Source organism: Rutilus rutilus (assembly GCF_951802725.1).
Source record: "Rutilus rutilus genome assembly, chromosome: 18".
Taxonomy (NCBI): domain Eukaryota; kingdom Metazoa; phylum Chordata; class Actinopteri; order Cypriniformes; family Leuciscidae; genus Rutilus; species Rutilus rutilus.
In genome coordinates this window covers 20,406,403-20,420,171 of record NC_140231.1, presented here as the reverse complement: position 1 = coordinate 20,420,171, position 13,769 = coordinate 20,406,403, and the positions used below count along the sequence as shown (strand labels likewise).

The following is a 13,769-nucleotide window of genomic DNA, read 5'->3' as shown; positions in this document are numbered from 1 at the left end:
GATGAGGAAATATTTACTGTTCTACAGTCTCCGCTTGTTCCATCCAGTTCCAAGTAATCTTCTTCTCTGCTGGTTCAGCCCAGTTCCAAGTCGTCTTTGTCATCACTGGATAAGCTCAGTTCCAAGTCGTCTTTGTCATCACTGGATAAGCTCAGTTCCAAATCGTCTTTGTCATCGCTGGTTAAGCCCAGTTCCAAGTCGTCTTCCTTGTTGCTGGTTCAGCCCAGTTTTCTGCTGTTTTTCATCATCCACCACCGAGTCTTTGCCATCCACCACCAATTCTCCTTCATCACCATTGGCTCTGCCCAGCTCTAAGTCTCCTTTGTCATTGATGGTACCGCCCAGCCGCCTTCTCCCTCCTTGTCTGCCAAACCTATCCAGTTCCTCTGCCTCGTCTCTGCCATCTCCCTTCAGCCCCTCAGTTCCTGCAGTGGTTCTACCCAGCTGCACTTATCCGCCTGCAGCTCCCACTGAGGCCCTCTAGGCTTTCAGTGTAACCCTGGCTCTAAGGTTTTGACTAGGTCTAAACCCCCACTGTTTTGCCTGAGTTCTCATACATTCATAGTTGTCATGGTTCCTGATTAGTTCAGACCTGTCACCTGTTCCTTTTATGATCTTTCCTTGTGTATTTAAGCCCTCAGTTTTCCTGTTCATTGTCTCATGTTAATGTTTATGGTTTGTTGAGTTGTATTATAAAGTCGTTCATTCTGCTTCACAAATCTCATCTGCTGGATTTACTAATGCTCATTATTTTATATTATTGATATGACTAGACATTTTATTAAACAATTTCCTGAGTCACACTATATATTGGGTGTATTTAACTACAATGTGATCTCCTGAGTGTTCCCAGCTAGCAGGGAACGTTCTCAGAACTTTCGCTAACATTCCCTACAAGTTTGGTTAATGTTCTAAAGAAAACATTTGAATGTAATGTTTACCGAACATTTTAAGGATGTTTTCTCATTTAAAAAAATGTTCCTATAACATTATATGAAAACTAAGATATAACATTTTAACTGCAACATTCAAAAGATGTTTTGGGAATGTTTCTGAAATAACAAGTTGTACTATGATCTCAAAATATCATTGTCCCTATGTTTCATTATAACAAAAGAAGAACGTTCTCTCTGTCACGTTAGGAAAACGTTTTGAGGATATCATTGAGAGATGAGATGTTGAATGTTCTTTATAAAACGTTCTTCTAATGTGACAAGTTAACACAATTAGAACATTTTATTTGCAACATTTTGAGCATATTTTGGGAATGTTGTTAAAGTTAAAGTTTGTACAATGATCTCAAAATAACGTTGTCTTAATGTTTTGTCATAACAAAAGAAGAACGTTCTCTCTGTCACGTTAGGAAAATGTTTTGAGGATATCATTGAGAGATGAGATGTTTATTGTTCTTTATAAAACGTTCTTCTAATGTGACGAGTTAACACAATTAGAACATTCTACTTGCAACATTTTGAGCATATTTTGGGAATGTTGTTAAAGTTAAAGTTTGTACAATGATCTCAATATAACATTGTCCCAATGTTTCATAAAAACAAAAGAGGAACATTTTCTCTGTCACTGATTTGTAAGTCGCTTTGGATAAAAGCGTCTGCTAAATGACTAAATGTAAATGTAAATGTAGATGAGATGTTGAATGTTCTTTATAAAACGTTATTTTAATGTGACGAGTTAACACAATTAGAACATTTTACTTGCAACATTTTGAGCATATTTTGGGAATGTTGTTAATGTTAAAGTTTGTACAATAATCTCAAAATAACGTTGTCTTAATGTTTTGTCATAACAAAAGAAGAACGTTCTCTCTGTCACGTTAGGAAAATGTTTTGAGGATATCATTGAGAGATGAGATGTTTATTGTTCTTTATAAAACGTTCTTTTAATGTGACAAGTTAACACAATTAGAACATTTTACTTGCAACATTTTGAGCATATTTTGGGAATGTTGTTAAAGTTAAAGTTTAGACAATGATCTTAAAATAACATTGTCCCAATGTTTCATGATAACAAAAGAAGAGCATTCTACTTGCAACATTTTGAGGATATTTTGGGAATGTTATTAAAGTTAAAGTTTGTACAATGATCTCAATATAACATTGTCCCAATGTTTCATAAAACCAAAAGAAGAACAATTCTCTCTGTCAGATTAGGAAAATGTTTTGAGGATACCATTGAGAGATGAGATGTTTATTGTTCTTTATAAAACGTTCTTTTAATGTGACGAGTTAACACAATTAGAACATTTTATTTGCAACATTTTGAGCATATTTTGGGAATGTTGTTAAAGTTAAAGTTTGTACAATGATCTCAAAATAACGTTGTCTTAATGTTTTGTCATAACAAAAGAAGAACGTTCTCTCTGTCACGTTAGGAAAATGTTTTGAGGATATCATTGAGAGATGAGATGTTTATTGTTCTTTATAAAATGTTCTTCTAATGTGACGAGTTAACACAATTAGAACATTTTACTTGCAACATTTTGAGCATATTTTGGGAATGTTGCTAAAGTTAAAGTTTGTACAATGATCTTAATATAACATTGTCCCAATGTTTCATGATAACAAAAGAAGAACATTCTACTTGCAACATTTTGAGCATATTTTGGGAATGTTGCTAAAGTTAAAGTTTGTACAATGATCTTAATATAACATTGTCCCAATGTTTCATGATAACAAAAGAAGAACATTCTACTTGCAACATTTTGAGGATATTTTGGGAATGTTGTTAAAGTTAAAGTTTGTACAATGATCTCAATATAACATTGTCCCAATGTTTTGTCATAACAAAAGAAGAACATTCTCTCTGTCACATTAGGAAAATGTTTTGAGGATATCATTGAGAGATGAGATGTTGAATGTTCTTTATAAAACGTTCTTGTAATGTTATGTGTTAACACAATTAGAACATTTTAATTGCAACATTTTAAGGATGTTTTGAGGATGTTGTTGAGATAACAGATTATATAATGTTCTCAGTAAAACATTGGCACAATGTTCCATAATAACAGAGGAGGAACATTATCAAATCAACGTTCGTAAAATGTTTTGAGGATATCACTGAGACCTGAGATGATGAGTGTTTTTAAAAAAAATTCTTGTAATGTGACGTGTTAACAACACTAGAACATTTTAAATGTAACATTTAGCAATCAAACTACACAATTATTGTTAAATTGAGCTTGCTGGCCAGACAGCAGGCCAACAGGGTTCACGATGGAACATATGGTGCATTTAAGTCCTCCTGGGAAGTTTGTATTCATGAGGTTTTACAATTTTGTTTAATGTTTTAAATTAATGAAGCCACTGTAAACTTTATCATCACATATTATACTGTTACATATTAATGCTATCATATTTTGTGCAGGCATTAGCTTACTTCATTGTCACTGCTAAATACCTAAGTATAGTGGTATCCCACAATGTTTCCCACTGACACACCCCTAACTCTTCAAGATCAGGGTTAAAGGAAAATCCTGAGCTTCCTACTCATATTCTCATCATTGTGGTGGCATTCAACTTGTAAATACGATCTTTATGACATGACTTGAATGCACCAATAGCTCTAGCTTAATTAGGGACAATCCATACAAACACTCTTTGCTAAAATACATTACAGACTGTCACAGTAAGAAGTTATTCGTCCTGTATCAACGCTAAAGGCCTAACCACTGCAGTCAACACCTTGGAGTATCCATGCTGTTAAATAAAAGTCTGTAGACAAGGGTTAGGGTTAGGGTTAACCTTAACCCTTAATTTCTAACCCAGACCCGGTTTCACAGAGTTTAGATTAAGCCGGGATTAGGCCTTAGTGCATTTAATTAGCTTTTAAAAATGTGCCTTAGAAAAAAGAAAAAGAAACATTACTGGTGTGCATCTTGAGACAAAACAATGGCACTGACATATTTTAAGATATGTCAGTGCAAGTTGCTTTCAGGTAAAACAGCTCAAACGTGCATTTTTGTCTGGGACTACAGGCTTAAACCTTGCCTGTGAAACCCGGGGTATATGTTGCAACTTGTATAGAATTATGCCAATGTTACCAAAGTGTTGTGTTGGACAGAGGATTTACCCTAAACCAACAGGTTGTGTAACTGTGCCACACAGGGTGAAAAGCAAGTTGACATTATTAGGCATAAGAGTGTTTCTAAAGGAAAGGTCAATATTTTGTTAAAGTGCAAAAGGATCATTATGGGTCACATGAATGTAACTCTAATGTTACCATGATACCAATCCATTAGTTTTTCATGTAGGTAGGTATACAGAATTGTATATGAATAGCCTACATATGCAATGTTTGCTCTGTTTAATATATAATATGTTTGCTCTTTTAAACTGCTGTTTGGCAGAGCAGTGGTAAATATATGTTGTTATACATGGTATATATTATTTGTGTAATTTATTATTATTATTTATATGTTATTGTAAGTTTATTTTTTTTTATCATGCACTGCAATGAAGACACCATTTAACCAATTGATTAAATATAACAGCCAGCTTACAAATACAACTAAATAAATAGCCGTGCACATTTTTTTCATATTCTTTCTTTTAAAACATGTAATCTTTTCCTGTAATTGCAATGTTACCACATTATTGGCTGTCTCTTCGAGTTGTTTTGAGCATGATTGGCTATTCAGACTGTCATCCAGGAATCTGGCCAATGGAAGCTATGCGCGCCTTTTACTGGTCAAGTTTGAAGTTTGAATATTCGTCTGTTAGAGTGAGAGTGTGTGTGTGTGCGCGCTGCAGCTGCTCGGGAGAATCTTCAGTACTAGCCTCCTTCGGTTCTGTGGCTTTTACATTGTTTAAAACATGGATTATTTTGCATCGTACTGTTACATTTTTATTTTGAGCGAGTTGCGGGATGTAAATGGACAACGAATTTTAACAACGTAGCCTACGTGTAACGGACATATTGCAATCTGCGGAAGGTAAATAACTTTATTTTATATAAAAATACATTCTGCTACATCAAAATATAGTGTGTTAAATTGAGAAGCTAATTTTAAATGCGACTAGAGCAATATCGATATTATGTCAATGTTTCAGGCTGCATGTGTAACGTTAGGCTAAATATTGTCAGCTAAGTTAGTTTTTGATAAAAATAAATATAAATAAACCTCAGCATAGTCTGAGCTTTACAATGAGTGAACTGAGAACATCGTGTCTTTATACAGAGAGGAACTCGAACCACACTATAAAAACTAGGCTTTTGAATGATCGCGGGATATCGGCCTAACGTTACCGTCAAAATGATGAGTCATCATCATAATATGTTTTTGAGCTGGTGAGTAAAAATTTGCAAGCTTTTTATGTCTCTTTTAGTAAGTAAATACAAATAGCTAATAATATTGCTGTATGTGTGTGTTTCCCATTATCCAGGAATTTTGGGAATATTGCTGTATGTGTGTGTTTCCCATTATCCAGGAATTTTGGGAATAAATTATCCAGCCACATGATCTTCAGTTGCGGTGAGTATTGTCATAGTAAAATACACGTGAAATAGAGGCAGAACATGTAAACTCTGCTCAAAGGCACACTGGTCCAAACCCTCCAGTCAAAATTGCCTGTCTTCTTGATATGAGTTTTTATGGGCCTAGCTGACCCAAACATAAATGTCCTTTCAAAATGAAATTATTTTCAAACCTGTATGACTTCTGTGAAACACAAGAATGTTGGGAATAAAACAACATTGGAACCCATTTTATGGAAACAAATGTTCCCAATGTTTCATGATAACAAAAGAAGAACATTCTACTTGCAACATTTTGAGCATATTTTGGGAATGTTGTTAAAGTTAAAGTTGTACAATGATCTCAATATAACATTGTCCCAATGTTTCATGATAACAAAAGAAGAACATTCTCTCTGTCACGTTAGGGAAATGTTTTGAGGATATCATTGAGAGATGAGATGTTGAATGTTCTTCATAAAACGTTCTTCTAATGTGACAAGTTAACACAATTAGAACATTTTACTTGCAACATTTTGAAAAAATAAAATAAAATAAACCTCAGCATAGGAGCTTTACAATGAGGGAACTGAGAACATTGTGTCTTTATACATAACATAAATGTCCTTTCAAAATGAAATTATTTTCAAACCTGTATGACTTACTTCTCTGAAACACAAGAATGTTGGGAATTAAACAACATTGGAACCCATTTTATGAAAAAAAAAAAAAAAAAACAGTGAAGTCATTTCTCAAGATATCTTAATTAAGGTTATACAAAATAAATTCATACAGTTTTGGAACAACATGGAGTACCGGTAAATAACGATAGAGAGTCTATTTTTTGGATGAGCTGTTCTTTTTAGGACATGTTCCCAGGGTCCTTTGCTAAATTAACCATGGTTTTTATTATAGTAAAGTGTAGAAACAATATTTTTATGGTGGATTGATTACAATAATTTATTACCATTTAGTTAGTGTAGCAAAACCATGGTTAATGTTAGTAAGGGTTCTCCAGATTTATATAGCCTAACACTTAAGGAAAACATAAAAAATGGTCCTATGTCACCCAGATCAATAGTCTGTTAACACACATTAACACACTTTTTACATTTTCTTAAGATCAAGCATTGGACCAATGTTTACGGAGCAGAACAGGCACCAACAGAGAAACAAGTCCATCACTAGTAAGTATCCACTGCATTTTATAAAACCGTAGTCAATTTTAAACGCACAATGCACTCCAAAATAAAAATGATCTATTTTTTTCTCCCTCGTGCCAGATTTATATCTGTCCCAGATTTATATCTGACTTTCTTTCCACAGAGATTTTTAGAAAAATTATCATTAAAGAGAATCATATAAAGAGAAATGTGGGAGGAGCTTGAATTTATTGCCTAGCCCTGTTTGTTTGAACCGCGAGAGCCGTCAAAGCTTATGCTACTCCTATGTCATGCACCGACAAGAGCCTTTTATAGTCAACACGTCGGACGCAAGCAACTTGCAGTTTTGCCCCCACCAACAACGCATAGTATTGCATACAACGGTGCGTCGCGTATCAAAAACTGGGACGACACATTTTTCTACTCATAGACGCATATGGCGGCCGAAGTGTAGTGATGCGTAGCCTTGCAGGCGCATATGCGTATCGATGCGTTGACTAACTCTTTGGGCGTAATTTGACTTGCATATGGCTGTCTGCTGGAAGCTAGTTATTTAAGTCGATAAAATTATAAATATGGTAGGGCTGGGGGAATTAACACGTTAATCTTCGCGATTAATTTGAGATGCTTAACGAGTTTATAAAAAAAATGCAATTAACGCAGCACTTTTTTTGCCTCATTTTAATGACTTCCTGTTGCGGAAAAGGCTGCAAAATATGCCGTCCCGCCCCTCCGTGTTTGGCGATCAGGTTTTATTCTCGCGCAGCTTTCATGACCGGGTCTTTTCCGCTCCGCGCTCTCCATTCCGTGTGTGTGTCGGCGCACTGACACACACACACAACACTGAGCAAACATTGAGCTCTTTGCTCAATGTTCTGCTCCGTGTTTGCGCTGCGCGTTCTGCTCTGTCGTTAACGGCCCAAACGCTCCAATCATGTACCGATCACGCACTGGAAAAGCAAAGTCAAATAAAGTGAAATTTCTCAGTAGTAGACTTCTGTGAAATAGCCCTACTGAGCTGGTATAGTCATGCTGACAACAATGGTAAAATTACCTGCTCTGATCACATGCTCTTGTAATAATAGCTTTGTAGGACTATGTTTTATTTTGATAATTAGAAAAAAATATATAATAATAAATTGTTAAATTTATTATGTTGATTGATTATTGAAAATAATAATATATTGATATATTGATGTTTAATATTATTTTAATACAGGGCTATTTTCTGTTCCTTTTTTTCCTTTTTGTTGTTTAATTAGGTTATTCTAAGTTTAAATATTGATGATTACAAGCTTGGGGGAAATGCAATTAATTGCATGTAATTACAGCAAATTGTGTAAATAATCAGTTACTTTTTTTAATCGATTCCCAGCCCTAAAATATAAAATATGGATATGTTTCTTACACAAACGCATCACTTCGCTTCACCTTTCGCCTTTATTAACCTGCCAGAGCCGTGTGGAGTACTTTTATCATGGATGGATGCATTTTTATGGACTTGTCAAAAAAATCCCACAGGGAGCTACAGAATAAGAAATCTTTGAAGTCCACTTTTTTACTGTCTGTTTCCATCAGTAAAATTACAGTTGTTTTTTTTTCTCTCAGAATTGTGAGGCAAGAACACACAATTGCAAGAAAATATCAGAATTGTGAGCTGTCTTTTTTACTCCCCTCAGAATTCACCCTTCGAGGGAGTTTGATTGACAGGTATTTTTTACATTTTTATTTTACCAAAAATATTTTTTTCAAAAAAAATTACACAAATTAAACGTTGAGACTTTGTTTCAACTTTCATATCAAAAGTAACCTGCTCTGTCTTGTCTCTGCGTTTAAACGTTTCAGCGTTTTTTCTGTGATCCGCAATGTATTTTTCATTGCGTGACAACATGATGTGTGGCGTGAGAGCGCCATGGCTTGTTGGACATAGCAACAGTAACTAAAGGGGGCGGTTCTTTGCAAATTGCATTAACCATGGCTGCCTGTTAATTATCACTGGACTACTTCGCTCTCGCATCTCCCAAAAGTATTTTTTGTTTTTGTTTTCTTGATTCCATTTGAATGGTTTAATTAAATTGCTATAACCAATTATTTAAAATGTAATGATTTAAGCAAAACGTTCTTCAAAGGTTAAACCAAACTTTTATTTGACGGATTGCCGTGTAGACCTTTGAGTTTCTCTGTGTTTTATGATATGATGATAGTTTTTCTCAAATGAAGCTAAAATGCTGCTGAAGTGACTCTCAGAGCGGCTGTGTTGATGAAGTGCATTAATGTTCTCATATAGAAACGACAGGAAAAAAAAAATAAGCCAGAATTGCTTTTTTTTCTCAGGTTTTACTAATTTATCCTGTGATTCTGACTTTCAAACGGCCAATTGCGAGTTTATATCTCGCACTTCTGAGAAAAAAAAGTTTGAATTGTGATTCGCAATTACCTTTTTTAAAAATTGTATTCCATGGCGGAAACAAGCTTTCATATGCACAGACAGTAGCTCACATTTAACATGCAGATTGTGCGCACACAGAAACCTACTGGAGCACAAAAAGTTAGTGTCAACACTGTCCTGTGATTTCTCAATAAGAAACAGAAGTTATAGCATATTTTTCTTTCTGCTTTTGAAGTAACTAAAACTTACAGCTTAGCTAATAGCAAAGAGACGATTCACAGGTATGATTAAATCACACTAGAAATTGTTCTATCTCAAATGCAGTACTACTTTATCTGTATCTGATTTAAAACAAGCAGAAATCTGTAAGAAATGTAACAATCCATAGACAATATAACTGATGAAAATGAGCTGTTACATCAGAGCAAAAGCATCGTGGGCAGTGCTGTGACATGCTGCAGCTGTGCTCAAGGCTACCTGAGTTCGAGGTTCACACTTCTCAAGCCAAGTTTGTAGTTTGTTAAAATAATTTAGCCTCTAGTTGTGTTATTAAAGGGATACTCCACTTTTTTTGGAAATAGGCTCATTTTACAACTCCCCCAGAGTTAAACAGTTGAGTTTTACCGTTTTCGAATCCATTCAGCCGAGTTTCTGATATTTGGAAGAATATCAGTATTGAGACAGTTTCTGGTCTCATTAACTTCCATAGTAGGACAAAATATATACTATGGAAGTCAATGAGACCAGAAACTGTCTGGTTACTGACATTCTTCTAAATATCAGAAACTCGGCTGAATGGATTAGAAAACGGTAAAACTCAACTGTTTAACTCTGGGGGAGTTATAAAATAAGCCTATTTCCAAAAAAAGTGGAGTATCCCTTTAACATGTATATAATGGATTAAGTATATGTTTTAAATTACAGAAACAAAATAGATACTCATAAGGTATCATATTTATACTTTTAAATAAACTAATCTAATTAATTTCTGATTAATAATTAGGCTGGCTAATTTTGAAAGTTTTCAAAGTCAATATTGCTTGTGATCTTAATATGTAATATGTATTTGTATTATTTTTGTTTACACTGTTGCATGATCTTCTTTTATAGGCTATGAGGAAAAACTCTACCATGCACACTGAGAATGGAGCTCAATTCTGCTAACTGGGATAGCAGCTGAAAAAGAAGAAGAGAAGAACAGTAGAACACCTATTAATGCAGATGACTTTATTCTTTTTCTGCAAGAACCAAGACAACCAAAGACTGATGATGAGCGCTCTGAGCAAACAGCAGTCAAGACGTGTGATTGCACATTGGACTTTACTGAGTTCTTCATTTAATGTTGGGCATCTACTGTACGCAGAACTTCTAATAATTTATGTGAATGCCATTCATAAACCTGTTAGATTTTTGTTTTATTTTAGAGATTAATAAAATTGTATGTTTTAACAAGCTAAGCATTTTTTATGTTTAAGAGAACATTTTGGGAACAAAAATAAAACTTCCCACTAAAAAATTTATAAGAATGTTAAGTAGTATTTTTAAGAGTATTTTTAGAGAATGTTATCCTAACTTTTAGAAGAACGTTCTAAGAATAAAAATAAAACTTCCTGCTAAAAACTTTATAAGAATAAAGGGATAATGTTCTAAAAATGTTATGATTAAACATTTATAGAAGGTCATCATCACGAAACATTTTTAGAGTGTTCTTAGAGAATGTTATTCTACCTTTTAGGAGAAATAATGTTCTAACAATATTATTATTAAACATTTTTATAATGTTGTAAAAAAAAATGTTATCTGAACTTTTAAAAGAACATTCTGGGAACAAAAATAAAAACACCCCCTGAAAACTTTCTAAGAACGTTAGAGAATAATGTTGTAAGAATGGTACACCTAAACATTTTAATAATGTTTTTAAATAATGTTATCCGAACATTTAAAAGAACATTCTGGGAACAAAAATAAAACTATCCGCTTACAACATTATAAGAACGTTAGAGAATAATGTTATAAGAATGTTATTACTAAACATTTTAATAATGTTTTTAGAAAATGTTCTCTAAACATTTAAAAAAACATTCTGGGAACAAAAATAAAATTACCCGCTGAAAACGTTCTATGAACATTAGAGAATAATGTTATAAGAACGTTATTACTAAACATTTTAATAATGTTTTTAAAAAAATGTTATCCGAACATTTATAAGAACATTCTGGGAACAAAAATAAAACTACACGCTAAAAACATTATAAGAACGTCAGAGAATAATGTTATAAAAATGTTACTACTAAACATTTTAATAATGTTTTTAGAAAATGTTCTCTAAACATTTAAAAAAACATTCTGGGAACACAAATAAAACTAGCCGCTGAAAACGTTCTGAGAAAATTAGAGAATAATGTTAAAAGAATGTTACTACTAAACATTTTAATAATGTTTTTAAAGAATGTTCTCCAAACTTTTAAAAGAACATTCTGGGAACAAAACTAAAACTAGCCGCTGAAAACTTTCTAAGAACGTTAGAGAATAATGTTAAAAGAATGTTACTACTAAACATTTTAATAATGTTTTTAAAGAATGTTCTCCAAACTTTTAAAATAACATTCTGAGAACAAAACTAAAACTAGCCGCTGAAAACATTTATAGAACAATACATGCTAATGTTCTTAGAACATTTTTAGAACAAAAAATTTCTAGCTGGGTTACCTGTTAGATTTATTAAAGACTGTTTGTTATATTATCCGATCGTCGTGCTCTTTATTACAGCCACACAGTTCATGACAGCTATACTGGCTTCTTACCGTAGTCAGGTTAGATGCCTTGTTTTCATTCATGTCAAAAATTAAAATGTTGCTACCCTGAATAAGGTCTATGAGATGAAGCAAGCAAAAATGTAATGTCCCCCATTCACTTTTAGGAGTTCATACTACTCTATAATTATAATAATTTTGGTTAAAAAGTGGATTGACTATGCCATCACCATCACATTTCTTGGTCTCCTGGGAAAAATGGCCACACAGAGAAATGATGTCCCATGTGGGATGATTATACAGCTTGAGATAGTTAATGACCTCTGGCTCTAAGAAAGATTATTGCACCATCTCTTTATTCTCTTTGTCAAGCTATCTGAATCTTTTGCGAATAAAGCAGTGAGAAAAACAAGAAGTGAAGTGTTTACTTAAAAGTTCATAATTAAACAATGTGTATTTAATAAGCTTTTTGCAAGTCAGTGTTTTAAGTCGCAGGATAGTTCAGAATAGTTTTTGACTCAGGATAGTTGTAGTAATTATTTTGGACATGTAACCTGTAAAAACATTTGAACATATGATTGTGTTATTTGTGAATATAAAGTGACCATGGAGTTCACATGTTATAAGCAAACCACATGTTGTATCTTCTTCTGCAAACATTGCCCATGGCACTGTGATGAGAGAGGCCTAAGCACTTCCAAAACTCAGCGTGCGTCAGGTTCCTTGACAAGAAAGACTCCTGCATAGGATACACCTGTTTATCCTTGCTCATAGATCTGGAAGCTTCCTCACTCCTTATTCCTCGCGGAGCACTTAGAGTATTGAGATGTCTTTCAAAATGGCTTTCTTTGATCAGTATCCGGGTCAAAGGCTGGAGTACAGAGGAGCCAAAGCCACTAGAAGACAAGCCTGCTACCTTTAGCCAAAAAAGTTCATTTAAAAAGTTAATTATGTTAATAAAACATAACGGCTAATGCTACACTGTGACTGTGGCGGTACGCAGGAAAGGAGACCAGAGGACATTTTTTGGATGGATGTTAATGGAGAAGAGGCTTCACTACACTGAATAAACAGCTTTTGTGAGGAAATAGCTTATCATTTAATGATTCGACTGCCTGTCCACTTATCTTCAACATGTTTTACGCTAAACAATATTTTGTTGGGAACGGTAGATTTTTCAATGATAAAAAGGTTATTTTATAAGAGAAGGAAGGGAATGTCGCGACAGGTAGGACTCATTTACGGCATTACCATAGTATTTAATAGTAATATTGAGTGATATTGTGTGTATAGAAAGTATTGTCTAAAGAAAGTAAAAAATACAGATGTTTTCTTTCTTTAGCTTTCAGGTTTTACCAGTTATAAGACTTAAATTGTAATGACTATTATAACTGCATGTATGCATATGATGCTGATATTATGCATTTTAATGAACAAAGAGAAAATGAACAATTTAATTATAAATATTGTGTTATATTGTATGTTGTTAAATTAAAATAAAACAAAGTGTTCCTTCTATTGCTGCCAAGTTAATCTAGCACTTTAATGATACATGACAGTTGTGTGCCTAATGATGATGATATAACGCTTTTTAATGAATGATGGTAAAAAAAAAAAAAGACTGAGACTCTGATTGGTTTATTGCACGTTATGCCCAAACCACACCCATTACTCATTAAGAGAATAGGGACAACCCTTTTAGACCATGCATGCGCCGGGCGCGCCGACCATTTTTCCCGTCGTTAAACGCGCTAATAATCCACAAGAAACTGGTTAAGGTAGGCTAACTGACTGTCATAAAACTTTGAACTGCGGGCACTGATGTCACTGCCATTACACAATAGGCTGAGGTGCCTCTGATCCAAGTTAGCCGTTACGCTTTCTCCAATAGTAAGAGATACAGACCCTCTCATCTCCCTATAATAAGACAATCTCTGGAGGAGCGCGGAAACGAGGAAGCATCAATTTGAGTATTGAGAAGCATCCAATGTAACA

General features: G+C 34.0%; 1 long non-coding RNA gene across 3 annotated transcripts; it reads left to right on the top strand.

Moving 5' to 3' along the window:
• Nucleotides 1-4,744: 4,744 nt before the first annotated feature.
• LOC311276988 lies at nucleotides 4,745-10,473 on the top strand. Of its 3 annotated transcripts, none has more exons than XR_014625150.1 (6): nucleotides 4,745-4,948; nucleotides 5,195-5,304; nucleotides 5,445-5,488; nucleotides 6,592-6,656; nucleotides 8,241-8,342; nucleotides 10,132-10,473. It is a non-coding gene; the product is annotated as an uncharacterized lncRNA (long non-coding RNA). The 3 variants fall into 3 exon arrangements; XR_014625151.1 differs by having other exon boundaries at nucleotides 4,749-4,948; nucleotides 8,312-8,342; XR_014625152.1 differs by lacking the exon at nucleotides 8,241-8,342 and having other exon boundaries at nucleotides 4,751-4,948.
• The last annotated feature ends 3,296 nt before the right edge of the window (nucleotides 10,474-13,769 follow it).